General features: G+C 34.9%; 1 protein-coding gene across 4 annotated transcripts in view; it reads left to right on the top strand.

Annotated features, from left to right (window-relative positions):
- Positions 1-23,413, top strand: part of CNOT2 (CCR4-NOT transcription complex subunit 2) — a 110,045-nt gene that overhangs the window by 9,752 nt on the left and 76,880 nt on the right. For 2 of the 4 annotated variants that reach the window (XM_008066613.2, XM_021716859.1), the window contains exon 2: positions 16,486-16,490. The exons of the other annotated variants lie outside the window; for them this stretch is intronic. The gene's annotated coding sequence lies outside the window, so the exon portion shown is untranslated. The remainder of the gene's footprint in view (positions 1-16,485; positions 16,491-23,413) is intronic. 4 annotated transcript variants of the gene reach the window in all.

Here is a 23,413-nt window from a genome sequence, read left to right as displayed (position 1 = left end):
TATGTGACTTATCCTCCCTAAACTTCAGTTTTCTCATTTGAAAAATGTGGATAAATACTTACCTAGTATGGTTGAAGTAAGGAATAAAGGTTCTTGTGGGTTCTTTTTTGGAGTTGGTTGGATTTACTAAGTTAAAGATGAGCTTCTGAAGTATGTGAGAATTAGCCACAATTTGTTTCATAAAGTACACAAGGATCATTTTGTATCAGTTTATAAATGTAAACAAGAAGAATTCAGTCTTGTTCTTAGAGTCTAGACATGTTTTTCCTACCAGGAATTTTGTTTAGATGACATTCTGTGAAGTATAATGTGTAATATTTTGAGTCACAAATACATCTGCAGCATTTGGCACAGCTCAGGGTATATAATAGGCATTTAATAATTCCTTTGTTAAATGGGGTAAAGCTAATGGGCTAGGAGTCAGACAGACCTATGTTTACCATCTGGTTACCTGTAGCAATTTTTTTCTTTATGCCTGTTTTATCTTTCTTAAAATGAATAAGATGTCTTCTCTTAGGTGTATTTAATGGGGGTAAATGTGATCCTGCATAGTGTTGACCCTTTTTTCTTTATTCAGAACAAATATTTCCAAAGTTATGGAAGTTCAGAAGAAATACTTAAGATAGCAGTTTTGTTTTGTTTTTTTGAAAGTTCAGAAAATCAGACCATTTATTTACCTTTACGTATATGCTCATCTTTAATGGAGCAATAATAGCATATTTTGGAAGGACTACAGGCTTGGATTTAGAAGATGGGTTCTAGTCTGGGTGCCAGAATTTATTAGGTATATGCCTGGGCAAATCAATTTGGTATTGAAGCACCTCAGCTTTTTAGTAATTTATACCTTCCAGTGTTGCTGATGAAAGCAAAAATACTCAACTCTGAAGCATGTGAAAATATTACGATAATGATTCCTGATTTTTAGTTGTAATGAAATAAGTATAGTAGTCCCCCCTTATCCATGGGGGATATGTCTCAAGACCCCCAGTGGATGACTGAAACTGTGAATTGTTCTGAATCCTACGTATACTATGTTTTTTCTACACAAACTTAACTGTGATAAAATTTAATTTACAAATTGGGCACAACAATGACTAATAATAAGATGAGACAAGCATAATGTAAAAAAAGTTAAAATATTTCTTGTACTGTTCATACTTCTCGTGATCTGTTGTACTTTGATAACCAAGGTGGGTACTAACATGACTATAAGGGGGTGGGTAGCATATATATAGTGTGGATATTATTTCCTAGGCGGGATGCAGTGGGATGGCATGAAATTTTATCATGCTACTCAGAAATGATGCTCAACTTAAAACTTGTGAATTATTGATTTCTGTAATTTTTCATTTAATATTTTTGGATGGTGTTTGACCGGAGGTCACTGAAACTGCAAAAAACAAAACCACACAGATAAATGAGGGACTGCTATAGTTTCTTAACTTGTGTGATTGGTTGAATGATTCATTTATTCATTTTTTTCCTTGTGATGCTGCAGCATTCATGTGCTTTGCCCATTATACACTTCTGTTAAATATCTGGCTTATAGGACTTTTGGGAAAGGGAAGTTCAGGGAGATTATTGGAGTGGGAAAAAATAATTCTGCTATGTTCATCGTAGCAGGCCAGTTAATACTTGAATGTTTTTGCATGCTGAAATCTTTTTTTTTTTGAGTTGGAGTCTCATTCGGTCGCCCAGACTGGAGTGCAGTAGCCGCTCCCGGCCACTGCAGCTTCGACCTGCTGGGCTCCAGTGATCCTTCCACTTCAGCCTTCCGAGTGGCCGGAATTACAGGTATACGCTACCACACCCGGCTGATTTTTTTTATTTATTGTAGAGATGAGGTCTCGCTGCCCAGGCGGGTCTCGAAACCTGCGGGCTCAGGCAATCCACTCACCTCAGCCTCCCAAAGGCGCGGGATTACAGGCTGAGCCACCGAGCCCGATGCATGCCGAAATCTTAATACTTCCTATGTGATAGGAAATTTACTTAATCTTCTTTCCTTTTTCATTAAGGGTAAAAGATGAATATTCTTTGCGTTATTCTCACTTTTTGTAACTTTATTTGCCTGCTTTCCCTTTATCATTGTTACCAAGCACATTTTTGTGAACATCATGCCTGTTATTTTTGAAATTCATTTGTAATTTATTAATGGAGTATTGAGAATGTCAGTGCAGCAGTTTGGAACTATTGTGTATTCTTGTGTATGTAATGTGTATGAATAACTTACACTGTCTTTTTCTCCCTTAAATCTGTAAGATCCCTTTTGAGCTTTTTGAACCATTAAAACAAACACCATATAAGGAAAGCAGAATAGTACTAAGCAGCTACAGTAGCAAAGTAAGGAAAGTGAATCACAGAGTAATGAAAAAATGATTGTTGTGCACTGAAGGAAAAGACATTGCTTTTACTCTTGTCCATATAAAATCTAATTACTGATATTAAGTATTTGCTGGTTATTTAATCTTATACTGTGATAAAAAACTGCATTCAAGTAAAACACCTTTCTTCTGAAAACATATACCTAAACTCTAGAAGCTGGAGTCCTGCCACCCTAAATTCTCAGTTTGCTCCTTCATTTTTTCATGTTAAGAAAAATAATTTAAAATTATTCAAATAACTGATATCTAAAACTTATTTATAAAACTTATATTTATAATGGAAAACTTATAAAATAAACTTCGAGGAGATATATAGAGGCTGGTCAAGATAGGCCCCTAAATTTACAATTTTGATAGTTTTAATAATGTTGCCAGTCACAGCAGTGTGCTTGGGCATCAGATATTTAGTTATGCCTATTATGTTTATTATTCTAAGAAGATAATTTGTTAGAACATTTTAGAAAAATTTTTGATATCAAAGGCTTTCTTTTTGCTTAATTCACTGTAATTAACTGGAAGTAACTAGGGAGTTCACTCTTCAGAATAGTCTACATCCTAAGTCTTATATGATTAATAAGGCTTTTATTTTTAGTTATATACACCAGGCTTGGACAAAAAATGTACATGCTGAAATGTCAAGATGTGTCAAAGATGTATTTTTGCGCTCTGTTTTGGCCATTTTTAACACTATTTCAAAAATATTTTATTTCTGATTTATCAGTTGGCCCAGAAAAAGGATAAATTCCTTTTATTTCTTACATTTAAGTCAAATTAATGATTTAAGAAGTTCTTATATACCTGGGGAACTTCAACTCAAGGAATTCTGAGGTGAATTTTTTTGAAGGGAAGATTAGATTCTTTTGTAATAGAAATGATTTCTCTATAACTTATCTGTTACGTGTTTTGGATTTTTGTGTATAGATACATATTTTTGTAACATATCAAGGAAATAATACTGTTACTAGTTTTTAAATTTTTACATAAAACATAAAATGTGAGGTTTGGATGAAGAAAGTCTGTAGCATATGCTTATTATAGAAAAGGTATTAAATAAATGTTGAAAAAGAAAATAGTAATCACAAGTGTGCAACCTAGAAAACTGTTAATCGAAGCATACATTATCTGTCAATTCCTGTGTGTGTGTGTGTATGTGTTTGTAAGCTCTACAGTCTCTCCTGTTTTCTTCTGATTATTAAAATAATACAGGGTGATGTGAAAAATTTAGAAAATTCAGGAAAGTATAATAAAGAGAGGAAAAAGTCCTCAGAGGCAACCACTGCTTCCATTTTTGTAATAGAGAAACTGGAATATACTCACTGATTTGTAACTTGCATTGGGGGGGAAAAGCTTACATTACAAGAATTTTTGTTTGTTTGTTTGGGTTTTACTCTGTCGTTCAGGCTGAGTGCAGTGGTACAATCATGGCTCACTACAGCCTCAAATTCCAGCCTCAACTGATCCCGCCACTTAGCCTCTTGAATAGCTGGGACTGTAGGCATGCTCCACCACACCAGGCTACTTTTTAAATTTTTTTGTAGAAAAAAGGCCTCACCATATTGCCTAGGCTGCTCTCGAACTCCTGGGCTCAAACAGTTCTCCCTCCTTGTTCTCCCAAAATGCTAAGATTACGTGCATGAGCCACTGTACCTGGCCATTTTTTTGTTTTTTGTTTTTGAGTCATTGTCTCTGTCATCCAGGCTGGAGTGCAGTGGCACAATCATGGCTCACTATAGCTTCCACCTCCTGGGCTTAGGCTATGCTCCCACATCAGTCTCTCTAATAGCTGGGACTGCAGGCGCATGTTACCTTGCCTGGCTAATTTTTTTATTATTTTGTAGAGGTGGGGTTTTGCTGTGTTGCCCAGGCTGGTCTCAAACTCTTGAGCTCAAGCAGTCCTCCTGCCTCAGCCTCCCATAGTGTTGGGCTTAAAGGCATGACCTACTGTGCCCGGCTTATTGGCTTTTTTGAAGAGTGAATCTTTTTAATTGTTTAATCACTTGTATTTTTACATATTTTCTGTTTATGTTCTGTTTTTAGTAAGAAGAATAAAGATAGACTAAGAGTAATAGGTTATAATCCTGTCTTTGGTCAACTCCCAAGTATTATTTCGTACCTCTTGGAAAAAAAAAGTGAGCAGTATTTAATGTCATACAAATATGAGCTGGTGTTACTATACAAGTACCATGCCAGAATTGATCACCAAGTAGTTTAAACTGGGTAAACCACTACAAGTTAAAAATTTTGCCTAATTTATTATATCGGCACTAAAAATGTAACTGTTATAATAAATGCCTAAATCGTATTGCGTTTTCACTATTTTCTTAAGCTTCTGCTGCCTGGAGGGCTTCAAAACCACTTCTCTGAAGGTATTTTAAAATAATGAATGGTTTGCTGTGGAGTGTAGACAGAGACAAGTAACATTTAGGTACTGTATTAGATACTTTCTGTACTTATTTATTCATTCATGTGACAAATGCATAACTCCTATTGTGTACCAGGCACTGTTCTAAGAGAATATATTGATGTACAAAATTTTTTTAAAAATAAAGCATATGTTAGGGATATGGAGGAAGAGAAACCAAGACTATATTTGGGGTGCAGATTTAAGTAGGCTGCCTAGAGAAGTCCTTTCCCAATGTGTTCTTCTCAAAGAGTGATCCTTTGGTGAGGGAGCAATCCTAAGCATATTCAGGAGAAAGGGATTCCAGGAAAAGACATCAATAAGCAGCAAATGCCCTGAGGGAGCACTATTCTTTGATGTCTTATTATTTTAAAACTGCTAGGAATTCTGTGTGGCTGCAGTGTAGTAGGGAAGAAAGAGAATGACAGGTGGGTAAAGAAAAGGTAGGGAGTAAAGGGCAAATGAGGAAAGGACTGCTCAGGAACCGTAAGGACTTTGACTTTCGTAAGATGGTATCTCATATATTCTCTTCATAATGATATACTAAGTTAGTGGAATTCTTCCCATTTTACAGTTTAGTAAAGATTCTACTGGATAAGCAGTGATTAACCTCTTCAAGGTCATACAAGTTAGTGGTTGCCATTTGAAGTTAGGTCTTTGACTTCAAATCTTCATGGTTTTTCATTATACTGTCATTCTTGTTCTAGCATAATTATAGAGATTTTGACTTTTACAGTGAAATCCAGGATGGATTTATTTTTTGTGTGTGTGGCTCTAGGGCAGTTGTCCATGTGCGGCCTGTTATTTTTCATTTTATTAGCCATAGGAGTTAATATCATTTTTTTTTTCTTTTTTGAGTCGGAGTCTCAATCTGTTGCCCAGGCTGGAGGACAGTTGCACACTCACGGCTACCACAACCTCGACCTGCTGGGCTCAGTTGATCTTTCCGTCTCAGCCTTCCAAGTAGCTGGAACTACAGGTGTGTGCCACCATGCCCAGCTAAGGTTTTGATTTATTGTAGAGACGAGTTCTCGCCAAGTTGCCCAGCGTGGTCTCGAGCCGCTGTGCTTAGGCAGTCCTCTTGCCTCTGCCTCCCAAAGTGCTGGGATTAGAGGCTTGAGCCAGTGCTCCTGACTCAATTACTATTTTTACATCAACTTTGTCAAGGAAGTTTACATATAATACAAATCACCCATTTAAGTGTTCTTTTGGGTTATCCAGATACAAAATATTCCCATCATCCCTAAAGTTTACTGATTCCAGTTAGTGACCACTCATGGCTCAGGTAACCACTAATGTGCTTTTCTGTTGGAATAGATTTGATTATTTTTTAGAGAGGTAAACAAATAGAATCATAGAGAATACATTCGTTTAAAAAAATTTTTTTTAATTGTTTTTAGAGACAGGGTGTTACTCTGTCATTTATGATCAAGTACAGTGGCATGCTCATAGCTCACTGCAGCCTTGAGCTCCTGGGTTCAAGTGATTCCACCCCCACCACCAAGCCTTCTTAGTAGCTGGGACTACAGGCACATGCTACCATGCCTGCCTAATTTTTTTTTTTTAACTGTTTGTAGAGATGAAGTCTTGCTGTGTTGCCCAGGCTGATCTCAAACTCCTGGCCTCAAGCAGTCCTCCCACCTTGACCTCCCAAAGCCTGGGATTACAGGGGTGAGCCACCACACTCAGCCTAAGAATGAATTCTTTTGAGTTTGTCTTCTTTTGCTCTGTACAGTTTTTTGATTTGTGTGTATGTGTGTGTATCATTACTGTTGGAGAGTATTTCATTGTCTAACTGCTAATATAACTAGTGCCTGAAACATGTTTGTTGAATGAATGCCTATTGGGTACAGTAAATATCCTTTCTCTTGAAGTTTTGCTACTTTTCTTTATCATGAGGAAGCTAAGACCTCGTCTAGATTTTGTGTTGCTAGACTTAAATTTGTGTATAGATTATGTGAAGGGATGATTTAATATTGAAAATAATTGGTTTAGAGCTCAATATTTGTTAAAAAGACAAGTATTTTCTCTTTGATGTCACAGAAATGGTATTGCTTTCTTAATGACATTTTTTGATTAGTCGTTGTTATTGTATAGAAATGCAGTTAATTTTGGCATATTTATTTTGTACTCTGCAACCTTGTTGAACTTGTTTAATTGTTGTAAACATATTATTATATTATCATTATTAAAATCTTAAGTATTAAACTGCTATAAATTCCTTAAGTGGATTTTCTTATATGTGAGACCATGTCATCTGCAATTAGAAGCAGTTTCACTTCTTCCTTTCCAACTTTCTATTTTATTTTCTTGCATAAGTGTTCTGGCCAGACTCTTGAGTGCTGTATTGCATAGAAGTGCCTGGATTGGACAGCTTTGTCTTATTTTTGACCTTAGAAGGAAAGCTTTCACACTTTGACCATTAATTATACTATTACTTACGGTTTTTACATAGGTATCTTTTATCAAGTTAAGGAAGTTCCCTTCTAATTCTAATTTGTTGAGTGCTTTTATCATGAAGGGCTATTTGATTTTTTTCCAAATGCTTTTCTTGCAACTTTTGTGATTCTCATGGTGTTTGTCTTTTATTCTTATTGTGTAGTACATTATTTAGCTTTTGGATGTTGAATATCTTGCTTTCTTGAGACAAATCCAACCTGGTCACAGGGTATAACCCCTGTTTTGCTGGATTTGGTTTCCTAGTATTTCCTTAGGGATTTTTTGTGTCTGTTTCATAAGATACATTAGTGTGTAGTTTTTATTTCTTGTGATGTCTTTGATGGTGTTATCTGGGTGCTAATGGCTTCATCAGATGAATTAGGAAGTGTTCTAGGTGTTTCTGTGATTTGAAAGAGTTTGAAGAATTGATATTAATTTTTCTTTTAATTGGTAGGCTTCTCCAGTGAAGCCATCTGGAACTGGGATTTTCTTTGTGTAAAATCATAAAATTACTAATGCAATCTCTTCACTTCTTATAGGTCTTTTCAGATTATATGTATCTTCCTGAGTCAATTTTGGTAGCTTGTGACTTTCTAGAAATTTGTTCATTTCCTCTAGTTATTTGTTAGCATTCAGTTGTTATATTTTATTTCTTTTTAATCCTGTGTCTGTAAGGTTGGTAGTAATAATGTACTCTGTTTCTTTCCTGATTTTAGTACTTTGGTTTTTTTTTATATCTCTTGGTCAGTTTAGCGCAAAGTTTGTTGATTTTATCTTTTTAGATAATAAATTTTTTAAAATCTCTCTTTTGTTTTACTATTCTCTAGTTGAATTATTTCTGTTATTTATTATTTCCACTGTTTGCTTTTGGTTTGATTTGCTCATCTTTTTTTAGTTTCTTAAAGTGGAAGGTTAGATTATTGGAAATATTTTTAAGAGGTAGGTATTCACAGCTATAAATTTTTCTCCAACCACTGCTTTTACTATCTTACATAAGTTTTAGTATCTTGTATTTTTGAGTTTATTCCCTCCAAAGCATTTTCTGGTTTCTTTTGTCATTTAAAAAAAAATTTTAACCATTGGTTATTTAAAAGGGTGTTGTTTAATTTTCATATACTTGTAAATTTCCCAAATTTTATTTTATTATTTCTAATTTTATTGCATTGTGATTGGGGGAGCATACTTTGTATGATTTTAGTCCTTTTAAATTTATTTAAGGCGTGCTTATGGCCTAGCATATGATTATTCTGTCAGCACTTAAGGAATGTGTATTTTGCTGTTGTTGAGTGTTCTGTATGTAATGGGTCCCCAACCTGCCTGTTAGGAACTTGGACTGCACAACAGTAGGTGAGTGGCAGTGAGTGAATGAAGTTTCATCTGTATTTATTGCTGTTCCCTATCACTCGCATTAAATGCTTGAGCTCCGCCTCCGTCAGATCAGTGGGCATTAGATTTTTTTTTTTTTTTGAGTTGGAGTCTTGCTCTGTCACCCAGACTGGAGTGCAGTGGCCGCTCCCAGCACCACAGCCTCGACCTGCTGGGCTCCGGTGATCCTTCCACCTCAGCCTTCTGAGTAGCTGGAATTACAGGCACACGCTACCACACCTGGTTAATTTTTTGATTTATTGTAGAGATGAAGTCTCACCAAGTTGCCCAGGGGGGTCTCGAACTCGCGGGCTCAGGCAATCCACTCACCTCAGCCTCGCAAGGCGTGGGATTACAGGCTGAGCCACAGCACAAACCCTATTGTGAACTGGGCATGTGAAGTATCTAGGTTGCGAGCTCCTTATGAGAATTTAATGCCTGATGATCTGAGATGGTGTGCTAGTGCTGGGGAGCAGCCGCAAATACAGACTAACATTAGCAGTGAGATTTGACTGCAGAGAGACCATAATAAATCAGTTGCTTGCAGACTTGCATCAAAACTGTATCAGTGAGTGGAAAGTGAGTTGATGTGCTTTAATTGTACGACTGTGTCTGGTGGCAGGCTTTAAGTCAGAATCCGACTCTTATTTTAGTCCATCTATGGCCCACCCATTATTTTATTTATCACTTCTGTCCACATCTCTTTTTTTAATTGTGAATTATATAATTATTTTGTTATATATTACAATGTAATATTAATGGAAATAAAGCTTGCAATAAATGTTATGTCCTTGAATCATTCTGAAATCATTCCCACCCCCCACCTCCAGTCTGCAGAAAAATTGTCTTCCACAACCCAGCCCCTGATACCAAAGAGGTTGGGAACTGCTGATATAGATGTCTGTCAGATCCAGTTGTTATATATTTTCAAATGTCCTGTTAATTTGATATTTTGTCTAGCCATTGCATCCATTTTTAAAATAGTGTATTCAGGTCTCCAACAACTATTATTTTCTCTCTTCAGTTTTATCAGATTTTGCCTCATTTATATTAGGACTCTTGTTAGGTTCATATGTTTATAATTGATATATTTTTCTGATCATTGACCCATTTTTTCTCTTATCTTTAGTAATATTTTAAAAGCTAATTTTGTCTGATAAAAGTGTAGTAAATTCCAGCTTTCTTATAGCTTCTATTTTCATGACATATCATTTTCTATCCTAAATTTTAACCTGTTTGCATTTTTAGGTGTAAAATGTGTCTACTGTAGACAGCATGCATATAGTATATAGTTGGATTTTTTTTTTTGGCAGTCTGACAATGTTTGCCTTTCAATTGGATTCTGTAATTATTTACATTTAATGTTGCTAATGATATAGTTGAATGTATTTTTGCCATTTTGTTTCATTTTCTATATATGTCATGACTTTTGGTCTTTGCTGCTTTTCTATCATATGACATTTTTGTAGTGAAACAGTTTAATTCCTTTGATATGTTCACAATATTCATTTATATTTTTAGTTGTCCTGGTGCTTACCAAGTACATCTTATCAGAATCTACTTCAGGGTCGTACTAACTTAATTCCAGTGAGATATAGAAATCTTATTCCTATATAGTTCTATTCTGTTTTCTCCCTTTTGGTGCTATTGTTATTATACATACTGGGGGTGCAAAAAACATGCATACACATTTTAAGAGATGTATTCTATGTATTACTTTTAGTTCACCATAATCAGAAATGTCTGAAAGCTGATGGTAACCACACTGAGCACCTCTTGTAATTGCTGGACTTGTACTCATCTTTTGTTATCAGTATATATTGAGTATTACAGTTCTTTCTTAAAATGTGTATATATGTTTTTGACACCCTCTGTATTTACCTATATGTTTTACAAACCTAACAACATATTGTTACTGTTATTACTTTACATAATTTTATGTAAGAAAAGAAGAGGAGAGCAAATACGTACTTATAGAGTTTGTTACATTAATTCTTATGTGCTATTTTTGGTTTTATCTAGTTTTCCTGTGGGTTTGTGTTACCATCTTGTTCCATTTTCTCACTCCAGAACGCAGAACTTTCACTTACTTTCTTTGTGCTGTTATAGTCAAATGTAGGTGCATTTTTATTTGTTACAGACCCAACAATATTTATATACTTGTTTTATATAATTTTTCATGTCATTTAAAAGAAGAAAAAAATATGCATTTGTACTGCCTTCTATAATTATGTAATTATCTTTATCAGTGTATTTATAAGGTCTGCTAGTAATGAGTTCTGTCTGTGTGTTTATCTGTAAGTTCATTTTGCTTTTTTGAAAGATAGTTCTGCTGGGTATAAAATTATTTGTTGACAGTTTTTCTTTCAGCATTTTGAATATGTCATCCCAAAGTTTTCTGGCTGCTGTCATTACTGATGAGAAGTCAATTGTGTTAAGTTACTTTTCTCTTGATGCTTTCAAGATTCACTGTCATTGGCTTTCAGCTTTTTTGCAATGATGTTTCTGGGTATGAATCCCTTTGTTTATCCTATTTGAAGTTAATTGTGCTTCTTGTATGTATAGATTGAGGTTTTCATTAAATTAGGGATGTTTTCAGCCATTATTTTCTCAAAAATTTTTTTGTTCTCTCTTTTCCTTCATGCTCCTGTTACACATATGTTGGCATATTTAATTGTGTTACACAATCACTATTATTTTGTCTTCAAATTTTCTCAGTCTTTTTTCTCCCAGTTCAAATATGATTGATTGGAAGTTTTCATTAAATCTGACATCTTAGTGCTCTTACAGCCAGTTTCTGTTGCCTGCTTTTTCCCCCTGTGTAGGGATTACTTTCTCCTATTTCTTTGCATGTCATAATTTAGGGTAGATGAGCTGGACATTTCAAATAATATAACATCTGTGGACACTGATCTTTCCTCTTCTGGGACTTGTTGTTGTTTGCTTGTTTAATGGCTTGGCTGGTCTAGTTTAATGAAGTTTTATTTATTTCTTGGAATGTGAAATGCCTGATGTCCAGCAGAGGGTACAGCTGTGGACATGGGCACAGTTATTCTGAGATGACAGTGATTTTAACAGGACTGTCTGACTGTCTCTTACTTATGAATGTTAAAATCTCTGCATTGGTCATATCTAGATGTTAGTCTTTTCTAAATGCCAGTGATTGTTCTGTTGTTCTGATCAAATTAAATTTTGGCTCCTTTGCAGGGGCATTTTCTTGAGGACTGTCTTTAATTAGTTTGCTCTTAACCGAGGAGGGCTCTTCTTAGCTCTTTGTCCAGTTCTCTTTGGTAAAATAGCTGGCTTGTGGTTTAGCTTATTATCTTGGAGCTACCAGCTTTCTTTTAGTTGCTTATCACCAAAGTGTTTTTGAGAGTAAGCTCATGCTTGAACACCCCTTCACTCTGTTCCAAATAAAGTCAGTTCCTTTGGAGGAGAGAGTTTGGGAGCTCTCTGCAGCAGAATCTGTGAGTCACTACACTGGTTAGGGTGGTAGCCTCTGATCTTCTTGACTTACCTCTCTCCCTGTGTGGAACTTCCATCTTATGCATGTGATGGGTCAAAGGCAAATGGGGCCCCAATTAACTAGGCCAGTTGTGTTTTGAGTAGAGCCTCTGCCCATGTTTTGAGACTGGTGGAGGAAGATGAGGGCATTGAACATAAGAAATTGTTGGCCTGCTTGTTCTAGGAAGGTTCTCAGCTTTTGGGAACTGAGGGAGAGAGAGTCTTGTCTTCCTGACCCCATCTTCTGGGAGTAGAACTTTAATTATGCTTAGCAGGCCGGGGGAGGGAACAGACGTGTGGCCCATATGCATAGATTCTCGATATTCCTATCCAGATTTAGTAGATTATCTTAGTTTTTCCTTTGCTGTATTCCCTTAGAACAATCCCCAGAGCACTGAGTTTCTTTTTCAAGTGCAGTAGTTTTCTCCAATTATGCTTTTCTCATTGACTGAATTTTGACTATTGTGTCAGCCTTATTTTCTCTGAATAAACCTTACTTATTTGCAATGTGTTGATCTTTGGGCATTTTATTGAATTTGATTTGCTAGTCTTTTCTTGAGAATTTTTCCATATATGTACATGAGCATTATTTGTGCGTGTGTGTGTGTGTTACTGTTGTATTATTTTTATTTTTGGTGTCAGAGTAATGCTAGCCTCATAAAAATAACAAATATTTCCTGATGTTCTATTTTCTGGAAGTCATTATGTCAAGTTAGTGTTATTCTTTAAATGATTGGTGGAATTCACTGGTGAAACTTCCTGGACCTGGAGATTTTTTTTTTACTGTAAGTTCAGGTTGTTCAGTAGATATCAGACTATTCAGGTTTTTTGGATTTTCCCTGAGTGAATTTTGGTAGTCTGAAGTTTTTTAGGAATATGTCCTTTTCATCTAAATTGCCTAATGTATTTGTACAGAGTTATTCTGATAATTGTCTATTATCCTTTTAATGCCTATGGGTTCTATAGATATATATTTTTTGTCTATTCTTGATACTTGTTTCTGATTTCTCTCTTTTTTTTTTTTTTAATTGGTCCGTCTGCCTTAGAGTTGCCTGTTTTACTGATTTTTCTTTTAAAGAACTAGGTTTTGTTCAGTTTCTTTTTTACAGTTTCAGTGTTTTTCGTCTCATCTTTGTTATTTTCTTCTTTTTGTTTACTTTTGATTTGTCTGCCCCCTTCTTTTTTATATATATATTTGTAAGGTATAAGATTAGGTGATTGACTTGATTTTTCTTTTCAAATTGTAAGCATTAAAAACTATAAATTTCCCCTTGAGCAATGATTTAGCTGCATCCCACAACTTATATGTTTTCTTTTTTGTTCCTTTTTTTTTGTTTTGAGGTAGGGTCTCACTCTGTTGCTGAGGCTGGACGTTCACGGCCACTGCAGTCTCGACCTGGAGATCCTTCCACCTCAGCCTTCCAAGTAGCTGGAACTACAGGCGCATGACGCCACGCCCGACTAATTATTTGAGTTATTGTAGAGATGAGGTCTCACCAAGTTGCCCAGGCTGGTCTCGAACCCATGGGCTCAGACAATCTTCTCTCACCTTGGCCTCCCAAAGTTCTGGGAAAGACTGAGCCACTGAACCTGGCCTTATTTTTTATTTTCAATTAGTTCAAAATATTTTCTAATTTTCTCTTGTAATACCTCTGTGAACTCTATGGGTTGTTTAGATGTGTGGTTTTAATTTTTATGTATTTGGAGAGTTTTCGGTTTCTTATGTCAGTTTCTAGTATAATTCTCTTATAGCCAGAGCATGTCATTTGTATAACATTCTTGTAAGTTTTTTTAATGACCTAAGATGTGACTTATTTGATGAGTGTTTTGTTTTCTCTTTTAAATAATTTGTAATCTACTGTCATTTATGTGATGTTGTATAAATGTCAATTAGATCTAGTTGGTTGATGGTAGCCTGTTTTTCTGTATTCTTGCTGGCTTTTGTTTACTGGCTCAATTATTACTGAGAGAAGAATGTTAAAAATTTCCATGTGTAATGCTGGAATATCAGTTTCTCCTTTCAGGCTTACCAGTTTTTGGTCTTTTTATTTTGAAGGTCTGTTTTGGATGAATACAGATTTAGGAGTGCTATATCTTCTTAGTTAATTGACCTTCTTAGCATTATTTAATACTTTTTTAATCCTTGGTTAAATTTTTGTAGTTCTGAAGTATACTAATTCTGATATAACTGCAGTCTTTCCAGCTTTCCTTTATTTAGCTTTGCATGGTATATATCTTTTTCTATCTGTTTACTTACCTATCACTGTATTTAGAGTATGCTTCATGTAGGTAGCATGTAGTCTTTTTTAAAACCATTTTGATGATCTCTCCCTTTTGGACTATTTATACTTAACGTAATTCTTGATGCATTTGGATTTGGAAAATAAACCATTTGACTTTTACATTTTGTTTGTCCCCTTTGTTTTTCATTCTTCTGGTTCTTTCCTGCTGTCTTTTGCATTATTTGACTACTTTTCATTTTATTTATTCAGTTTTGAATGTATTTCTTCGTATAGTTTTTTAGAGGTTGCTCTAGGGATTACAGTGTACATTCTTAGCTTTTCAGAATTTATATATGTTATTTTCGTGGCCAGTTCCGTGGCCACAAACTGGGTGGCTTACAATAACAAATTTATTCTCTCATAATTCTGGAGGTTAGAAGTCCAAAATCAAGGTATCAGCAGGGCAGATGAACCCTTTGAAGGGTATAGGGAAGGATTATTCCTTGCCTCTTCCATCTTCTAGTGGTTGGCAGCAGTCTTTGGTGTTCTTTGGTTTATAGCCACATCACTTCAATCTCTGCCTCAGTCTTCATATGGTCTCGTGTCTCTGTGTTTCTGTATTCAAATCTCTTTCCTTTCTTTTCTGAAGACACGAGTCATTGGACTTAAATCCAGTATGACCTCTTCTAAATTTGATGACAGTTGCAAAGACTCTTGCCAAATAAGGTTACTTTCAGAGGTCCTTGGGGGTTAGGTAAGGTTTTATTGGAATACAGCCACACCTGTTTATGCATTGTCTGTGGCTGCTTTTGCACTGCAGTGCATAGTTGATTAGTTACAACAGAGACTGTTTGGCCAGCAAAGTCTAACATATTTATTCTCTGACTGACCCTTTACCAAAAAGTTTGCCAAATCCTGGTCTGTCATATATATTCACATATTTTTCCATGTTTTCCTTTTATTCATGAAATTTTAAGTTTCCTAGTGGCATTTTCTTTTTGTCCAAAGAAACTTTCTTTAGAGCGGGACTGCTTGTGATGAATTATAATAGTTTTCTTTAATCTGGAAATGTCTTTATTCACCTTCATTTTTGAAGGACACTTTTTTGTTCGTTTAGGATTCTGGGGGGACGGTTCTCTTGGTAGCAATTAGCTGGAGTTGGGTAGCAGCAACTGCCTTCTTCAGGTGGTTCATGGGCTCTTTGGTTTGCCATGGTCCTTGCCACTCTCTTTGATAATAATACCATCTGTCATTTGATATTTACTGTTGTACCTATGCTGTTGTTTTTCTTATCATAGAATCAGAAGGGAAGCAGAATTCTTACTGTGCCCTTGCTTGTATATAAAGTGAGAAAACAAACTAAGAAATGCATGGTTTAAGAAAAGTAGAAGAGACCATATGTTTTAATGGCATTTGGAATATTTCTGTATGTCCAGTATGCAACAAGTTTCTTATCTGTTTGCTTCAGACTAATCTTTTTAAACATTTGAGTTGACATCTCCTACCCTATCATTTATTTTTAAAATGTTTTAACATCTTATCCATTATTTTCGTTTCAAACTAGCTCTTTTTCCTGTTTATTTCTTAATAACTTTTTGACATGTATTTTCAGAGTTGTCTTTGCCCTGTCTAACTTTCTTATGGCCAAGTCACATCAAAGTTGATTTAGTACTGGATTGTGAGCCAGAAACCCCGGATTCTGTTTTCTTTGACTTGGTCACTAATTAGCTGTGTATGTGACCTTGGTTTGCTCCCACCAGGTCACAATTTCTTTAAAACAAGGTATTTTGATTAAATTTGCTATGAGGCTTTTTCTAGTTCTTAGGATACTGTGCTTTCTAAGTTATTCTCTACCAACAATCTAGTCCCTTCTTTGTATTCTGATTGTTAACCTTTTTTTGTTGTTCCATGAACATTTTTGGCTCTCTGGTGAAGCATGTGGACTCCTCTCAAGATAATATTTTACATGTGCAGAATTAAATATATATGCTTATGAGGACCCCAAGCAACACAGAGGCTAGTGGCATATGGTAATTTTTAATACTCATGATAAGTATAAATGATAACTTGAGAGCTGAATATCTGTGGTTTCTAGTGCTAACAAAAATCACAGATGCAGCTAATACTACTATGGCTTGTTGCCTACATTTTTTTAATTAAGGGACTACCAAAGGTCAGGTTAGTAAAATAAGGATATAGCTTTTTTTCCCCTTTTTATCTTCTGTCTACGTTCATGCACCTTCAACATTCAGTCAACAGACTGAGGATTTCTCAGGTTAAGAATTTGTCAGTCCACCAGACATAGACATATAACTTAGTGTCCACTGTATATTAGTGTTTAGTACACTAATTGTACGTATGAAATACATTTGTTAGTGAATTAATATTATAAATAAAGAGGATTGAATATTATTGCCTTTGGTTAATTATAATATATAACATAATGTCTGTGTTAATTATAATAAGTGCTTTATAAAATCATGGAAAATAATTTGCAAACATGGAATTCTTATTCCAGAAATAAATTCTGCAGTGGTATATTTCTTACGGACTTTTCTCATCAATACCTTTTTCTTTACTACCCAGCACATAGTAGGGCTTAGTAGTTTTGGAAGGAAGTTAGGAAAGAATTTCTGATTATTAGTATCAAGGATCTTGACTATTTTAATATTATATATAGTTTTAAAATCTCTGTGTTTCTGTATTCAAATTATTTCTCTTTGAAATAATTCATTTCGTTTCTTAGTATTTCTTGACAAGGGAATTACAAGTATCCCTTACAAATAGCAGGCTAATATAATTAATATTACACATGATACAATGGAACTTGGCTCTTAGGTAAATAAAGCAGATAGTATTTTTTGGTCTGTACTACCTGAAAATTTTGAATTGTGGAATTTTACAAATATTTTCAATTCAGTAGCAGTGAAGCAGCATACATTGAGGTAAAGTGTTCCTGTGCTAGCTTACCACTGTGCTACTTAGTTGACATTTATTCATACCCCTGCTTCTTTGATTCTAGGTTTACTTTAATTTTGTTTATATCCTGGAAACATAGTTCTTAAATTTATAGGACTTTTTAGTTGCCTCCTGACCATAGGAGAATATCTACAGAAATCTGTTTGTGACATATGTTTTTAAACCTCCACTTAACTGACCTGTTCTTTTAAACCATTACTTTCTACTCTTGTAGTCCTCAGTATTCTGAGCACTTACAGGTAGTAAACTACTGTCTGGTTTACTCTTGTACCTTTTCCTCCACTGGATTAGTTAATGCATAACAAGAATGTTTTTATGCCAGTGTCAATGCAGCTTTAAATGTGATCTAAGCTAATGAAATATGAATGTAGTGAGACAGAACCATTGTTCTAGTGAAAAGCAAGGTGAATGATTAGAAGGACTTTACATAAAGTTCTTTACAAATTACTAAAGGATTAGGTGTGAATAAGCCTGTAGGTTTAGGAAACTTGATTAAACTGACTAAACAATATGAAAACTTATGTTCTCATATCTGAAGGAATGAAAGCTTTTGTGTCATTAGTTAATGCAGTAGATAAGTGATTAACATGTCAGATTCTTTCCATCTTTCTGTTCTGCCATTGTCAGAGTGTCAACTTGTCCTCAGCTCACTTTCCTCATGGTTACAAGACAGCTACAAGTAATTCTAGATGCAGTATTCCAATGTAACAATGTCTAATGAGAAGAGATTTTTCCCCTTTCCCTGAAATCTTATCATCAGATTTTTCTCATGTCTCATGGCCAGGATTGGTTCAAGTTTACTCCTTTTATATATCAGTTACTGACAAGGGAGGTAGTAGGATTATCATGTTGGTTTAGGGAGAATCAGCATTTACTCTTGAATCATGTGGGAAGGGTCACAAGGTAGATAGACTTTTAGGGAGTCAACCAGGAGTTTCTGCTATGGTGGGACAACTATTAAAAAACTAGAAAAAATTTGTAAAGATTCTACCATTGAATTTTAAACAATTTTAAACAAAATTGTCTTGTTCAATTTTAAACAAAATTGAAACTGGACATCTTAATAGGTGTGGTTTATTAAAAAAAAAGATAATGTGGAAATCCAATTACTAATACTAAAATAAAGGAGAAACTCTGGTCCTACATCCAAATAACAAAGTGAATAAACATATGTATATTTTTAAAGTTTGTCTTTTTTATGATTTGTACTAACTGACTTAAAAAATTAATCTTCTGGTTACTGATCTTGTTCTTATCAGACGAGATCTTTAAAATTAAAATTAGTATTTTTTGTGATTCATTTATTCAGTAAAGTGTATCTCTTGTGTGTCACTTATTTTAGGTACTTGAGATAACAGTGATAAACAAAACAGACTAGGTTCTCCTTCTTTTTTTTTTTTGAGTTGGAGTCTCACTCAGTCTCCCAGACTGGAGTGCAGTGGCGGCTCCCAGTCACCACAGCCTCGACCTTCCGCCTCAGCCTTCCCAGCAGCCTGATACAGGCGCGCGCTACCACTCCTGGCTGATCTGTTTATTTATTGTAGAGATGAGGTCTTACTGCCCAGGCAGGTCTCGAACCCGCGGGCTCAGGCAATCCACTCACCTCAGCCTCCCAAAGGCGCGGGATTACAGGCTGAGCCACCGAGCCCGGCAGGTTCCCCTTCTTAAGGAGCTTACATTATAGAGGGTGAAGGCAGAAAACAAGAACAAAATTCAGATATTAATAGTTAGGTGTTCAGTGAAGGCCTATCTGAAGAGAGATAGGCAGAAATGTTAATATCAGGAAACAGCTTGTCATTTAAAGATTTGAGGTATGATCATTGAAAAAGAGCAGTAAAGGTAAAGGCCCTAAGTTGAGAACCGACTTAATGTGTTTGAGAAACAAAAAGCCAGTGTGGCTAGTACTTAACAGGCAAATAGTTAGAGATACCTGCATTTCTTTTCTAGCACATCATTATCATCAGTACTTTGTCTGTACCTGGAAGCCTCTTGCCTCTCATGCTTCATTATGCTTTGGTGAGATCTACCTCTGCCTCCAGTGTTCCTACATTTCTGCAGCTGCATGTGGCTGGAGAACACCAACCTCATGTGGATCCTTATTGCTGCTTGGCAATTCTACTTACTGTCTTTTCTCTAATCTTTTCACTTTCCTACTTTCTTAGATGACTGTTTAATACCTTTTCCTCCCTCCTCAAGACTAATGTCTGCCATATCCTTGCTCTCAACTGATGACCTCATTTTTTATTTTACTAAGAAAACAGAAACAGCTGAATGAGAATTCCCATAATCTTTTGAAACTATACCTGTCTGCTTACCTGAGTCTATTCTCATTTACTGCCTTTATTTCTACCGGTGATATATCCTTGTGCTTATCTAAGGTCAGTCGCTTACAGATTCCACCCACATCTGCTCAAAGTCATCACTTTGGTAATTTCTCCCCCCTCCAACTTGTATCATCAGCTTTTCCCTCCATGTTATAATCTTTTCCATTCTCATAGAAGGCTTCTCTTGAGTCTCCATTTTTTCCCCCAACTATCTCTCATTTCTCGCTTTTATGGCAGAACTCCTTAAAAAAAAGATGTCTATTTTGTCTCCAGTTCCTTCTCTTCCTTTTCTCTTATGAATCCAGTTTAGTTAGTGCTTTTATTTCTTCCACTTTTCTAAAATGATTTTTGTAAATATTACCAAGTGATCTCCAAAAAGTTTCTCATTTTTATCAACAACATGTAAAAGAGTTGATAACATATCTTCTTTCTTCAAGTACTTATCCAGTTAATTCAGAATATCTATTATACTCTTTAGTTTTCATCTGTTTCACTGCCTGCTTTTTCTCTCAACTCTGAGCCAGACTACGTAGATATTTATTGTCTTCATATATAATATGAGGAAACTGACTCAGAGAGATTTAGCAATTTCTGTAAACATACACAAGTTTCAGGCAGCAGGAAGACTGGAAGAATTCTTTATTATCTGAATTTTAGATCCCAATTTCATTTAAGCCTAAATCAAATGAGAAGCTTTTAATTTTTAAGCCTGTGGTTCAGAAATTATTGAACTTTTATTGCATAGATTCACTAGGACTCCCTTTATTGTATTTTATTTGGGACTTGCAAGCTTTGGTAGAAGAAAATTTCTGTGTCTTGAGATGCTGGGCCATTTAGACAGATCTGCTGATTTTCTACTTGAAATAAATTCTTTATATCAGATGCCTAGAATTCCCCTTGGAATATGTGTGAGAGAACTACACAGATGCACTAGAAGTATATCAGGTGGATGCAGTGGCTCATACATGTAATCCCAGAACTTTGGGAGGCTAAGGAGGGAGGATTGCTTAAGGCAGGAGTTTGAGACCAGCCTGAACAGCATGGCAAGACCCCATTTCTACGAAAAAATAAGAATAAAACTTAGCCGGTCATGATTGTGTTCGTGTAGGCCCAACTACTCTGGTGGTTGAGGCAGGAAGATTGTTTTAGCCCAGGGGTTCGAGGCTGTAGTGAGTTAGGATCATGCCACTGTATTCCAACGAGGGTGATAGAGCGAGACATTGTCTCAAAAAAAAAAAAAGTAGTACACCAGGAATATCACTATTACAGAAAGTAGAAGACACATACAACATTAAGTTTTAAAATATTAAACAATGACAACCTGAGAGCAAATTGATTTCAAGAGAATTGTTTTATTTGTAAATATAGGTAACTCTTTGTTATGTGTTAATTATAGATCTGTGAGACCTGTATTACTAAAATACTAAAAAATAAAAATAAAATAAAAAAAACTATTTTTAGTTAATAAGGCAGTTTTACCAGACCAAGTATGGTATGAAACTGAAATTCTTAAATTTTATATATTTTTATTTTATCTGCCCATGTTTACTGTATATATCATGAGTCATCAACTCCGAATTTTGAAAACATTTATTCATGTGATCAGAAATTAGTTCATAAGGGCAAGGAAACATTTTTGTGACTGCCCTTCACTTATTAACAAGAAAAGTTTACTTGACATACTTTTGAAGTTTGAGAAACCTCTAAGATTTTAAAGATAATGGCTAAGTTCATTTCCTTCAGGTTTTATTGCGCACCAATGAAATTGGTCACATCTTGTAGTTTGTCCTAATTAATAGCCACCCTGGTATATAATGTCCTCTGTTAAAACAAAAACAAAACCTGTCTAACTGGTTCAACTATCTTGACCAAATTCTCCTTTAAACTTAAAGCTGAAAGTGGTACTGACTACAAAATTATATATATTTTAGATGCTATTTTCATCTCCAAAATATTTGGGCACAGTTATAAATACTATTGAGCAATGAAGTGAGTGAAAAAAAAATGGGAAAAGTCAGCTATAATTGTCCACTTTTCTGAGTGATTTCCTTGACATAGAACATTTAAAATACAAAATTTGAAGCTGCGTGTATTTTTAAAGTTCATCTAAATCAATCATTTTATTTTATAACTTAGGAGACTAAGGCCAGAGAGAAATAATTGATGTTTTATGTTTTTGTAGTCTTGCTTTTTCTTGAGTGTTATATTAATGGAGCCATTCAATATGTAGTCTTTTTAGTCTGACTTTTTGTGGTAGCAAAAATGCACTTCAGATTCATCCATGTTGCATGAATTAATAGATTGTTCTTTTTTTTATTGAATAGTATTCTGTTGTATAGACATTCTGTTTATCCATTTATCTATTGAAGGATATTACCCTTCATTGGAATAAACATTTAGGTACTGGTTTTGGTGTGAACTTGTTTTCAGTTCACACTAGTAAATACTTAGGGTTACAGTTGCTAAGTATGGTTAACCTATTTTTCAATTATTTTTATTTTTTTATAAGATACTGCCTAACCTCCTTCTGCAGTGGGTGTACTTCATTTTTGGAGGATATTTTAACTGTGTTCAGTTGATAGTTTTTTTTTTTTTTAAAATATTGAGCCACTCTTCTCTGATTTGCATTGTTTATGATGAGAAGTCTGATGTCATTTCTATCTTTGTTCCTCTGTATATCCCCACTGTGTCACTGTAAGATTTTTCATCACTGTTTTTGCAACAGTATTACTCTGAAATGTTATGATAATGTGAGGTTTTCTTTGTTGTTCTCCTTGGAAGTTGTTGAGCTTTGGATCTGTGAGTTTATAGTTCTTATCAAATTTAGAAAAGTATTGGTCATTGTTTTTTATATTCCCACTTTTCCTCGGACACTAGTTATATTACTGTTAGGCCACTTGATAAGATCTCAGTTTACTGTTTCACACTTTATTTTTCTAGTCACTTTTCTCACTGTTTAATTTGGGATTTTTTTCTACTTCTATGTCTTTAAATACTTAAACTTTTCTTTTGTATCATCTCATCTGCTGTTAATCCTAGCCAATATATTTTTCTTTATACATATTGAATGTCTATCTCCAGATCCACTTGACCTTCAAAAATTATTTTCAAGTGATTATAAAATAAAAAGTTGCAAAAATAGTACAGAGATGTCCCATTTGCCTATCACCTATCTTCCCCAAGTCGTGTCATTATACATGACTGAGTGCATTTCTGAAACCAGAAATTATGACATTATGACTAAGTTAAACTACAAACAAATCTAACTCAGATTTCACCAGTTTTTGTATGCATTCACTTTTTCTGTGTCTTTATCATTGTGTTATTTTTTCACATTCCAATTAACCATCACCAAAGCAAGATACAGAACTTTTCTGTCACCATAAAGAAACTCCTTTGTATAGCCAATTTGTATAGCCAATTTTTCATACCTTGCATTATTATCATCCTGTTTATTCTCTATCTTCTTGGATATATGTAATATATTTACAGTGTCTGTTTAACATTTTTGTCTACTAATTCTGTCATCTATATTATTGCTGGATTTATTCTATTATATTTCACCATGTTATGGATTATATTTTCTGCTTCTTTACATGGCTGACAATTTTTTATGGGTGCGGGACATTTAATTTTACAGTTTTTGATGCTGGAATTTATTATATTATTGGGTTTTGTTTTGTTGAACAGTTATGTTACTTATAATCAATTTGATCTTTTGGGGGCTTGGTTTTAAGCTTTGTTAGTGCTGTTCTAGAACATCTTTTGTTCTAAAGCTTATTTGATTTCATTGCTGAG

This window comes from Carlito syrichta, unplaced genomic scaffold (assembly GCF_000164805.1).
Source record: "Carlito syrichta isolate Samal-C Ts95f unplaced genomic scaffold, Tarsius_syrichta-2.0.1 Scaffold309041, whole genome shotgun sequence".
NCBI lineage: Eukaryota > Metazoa > Chordata > Mammalia > Primates > Tarsiidae > Carlito > Carlito syrichta.
The sequence above is the reverse complement of the archived record's forward strand: the minus strand, read 5'-3'. Positions and strand labels throughout refer to the sequence as shown.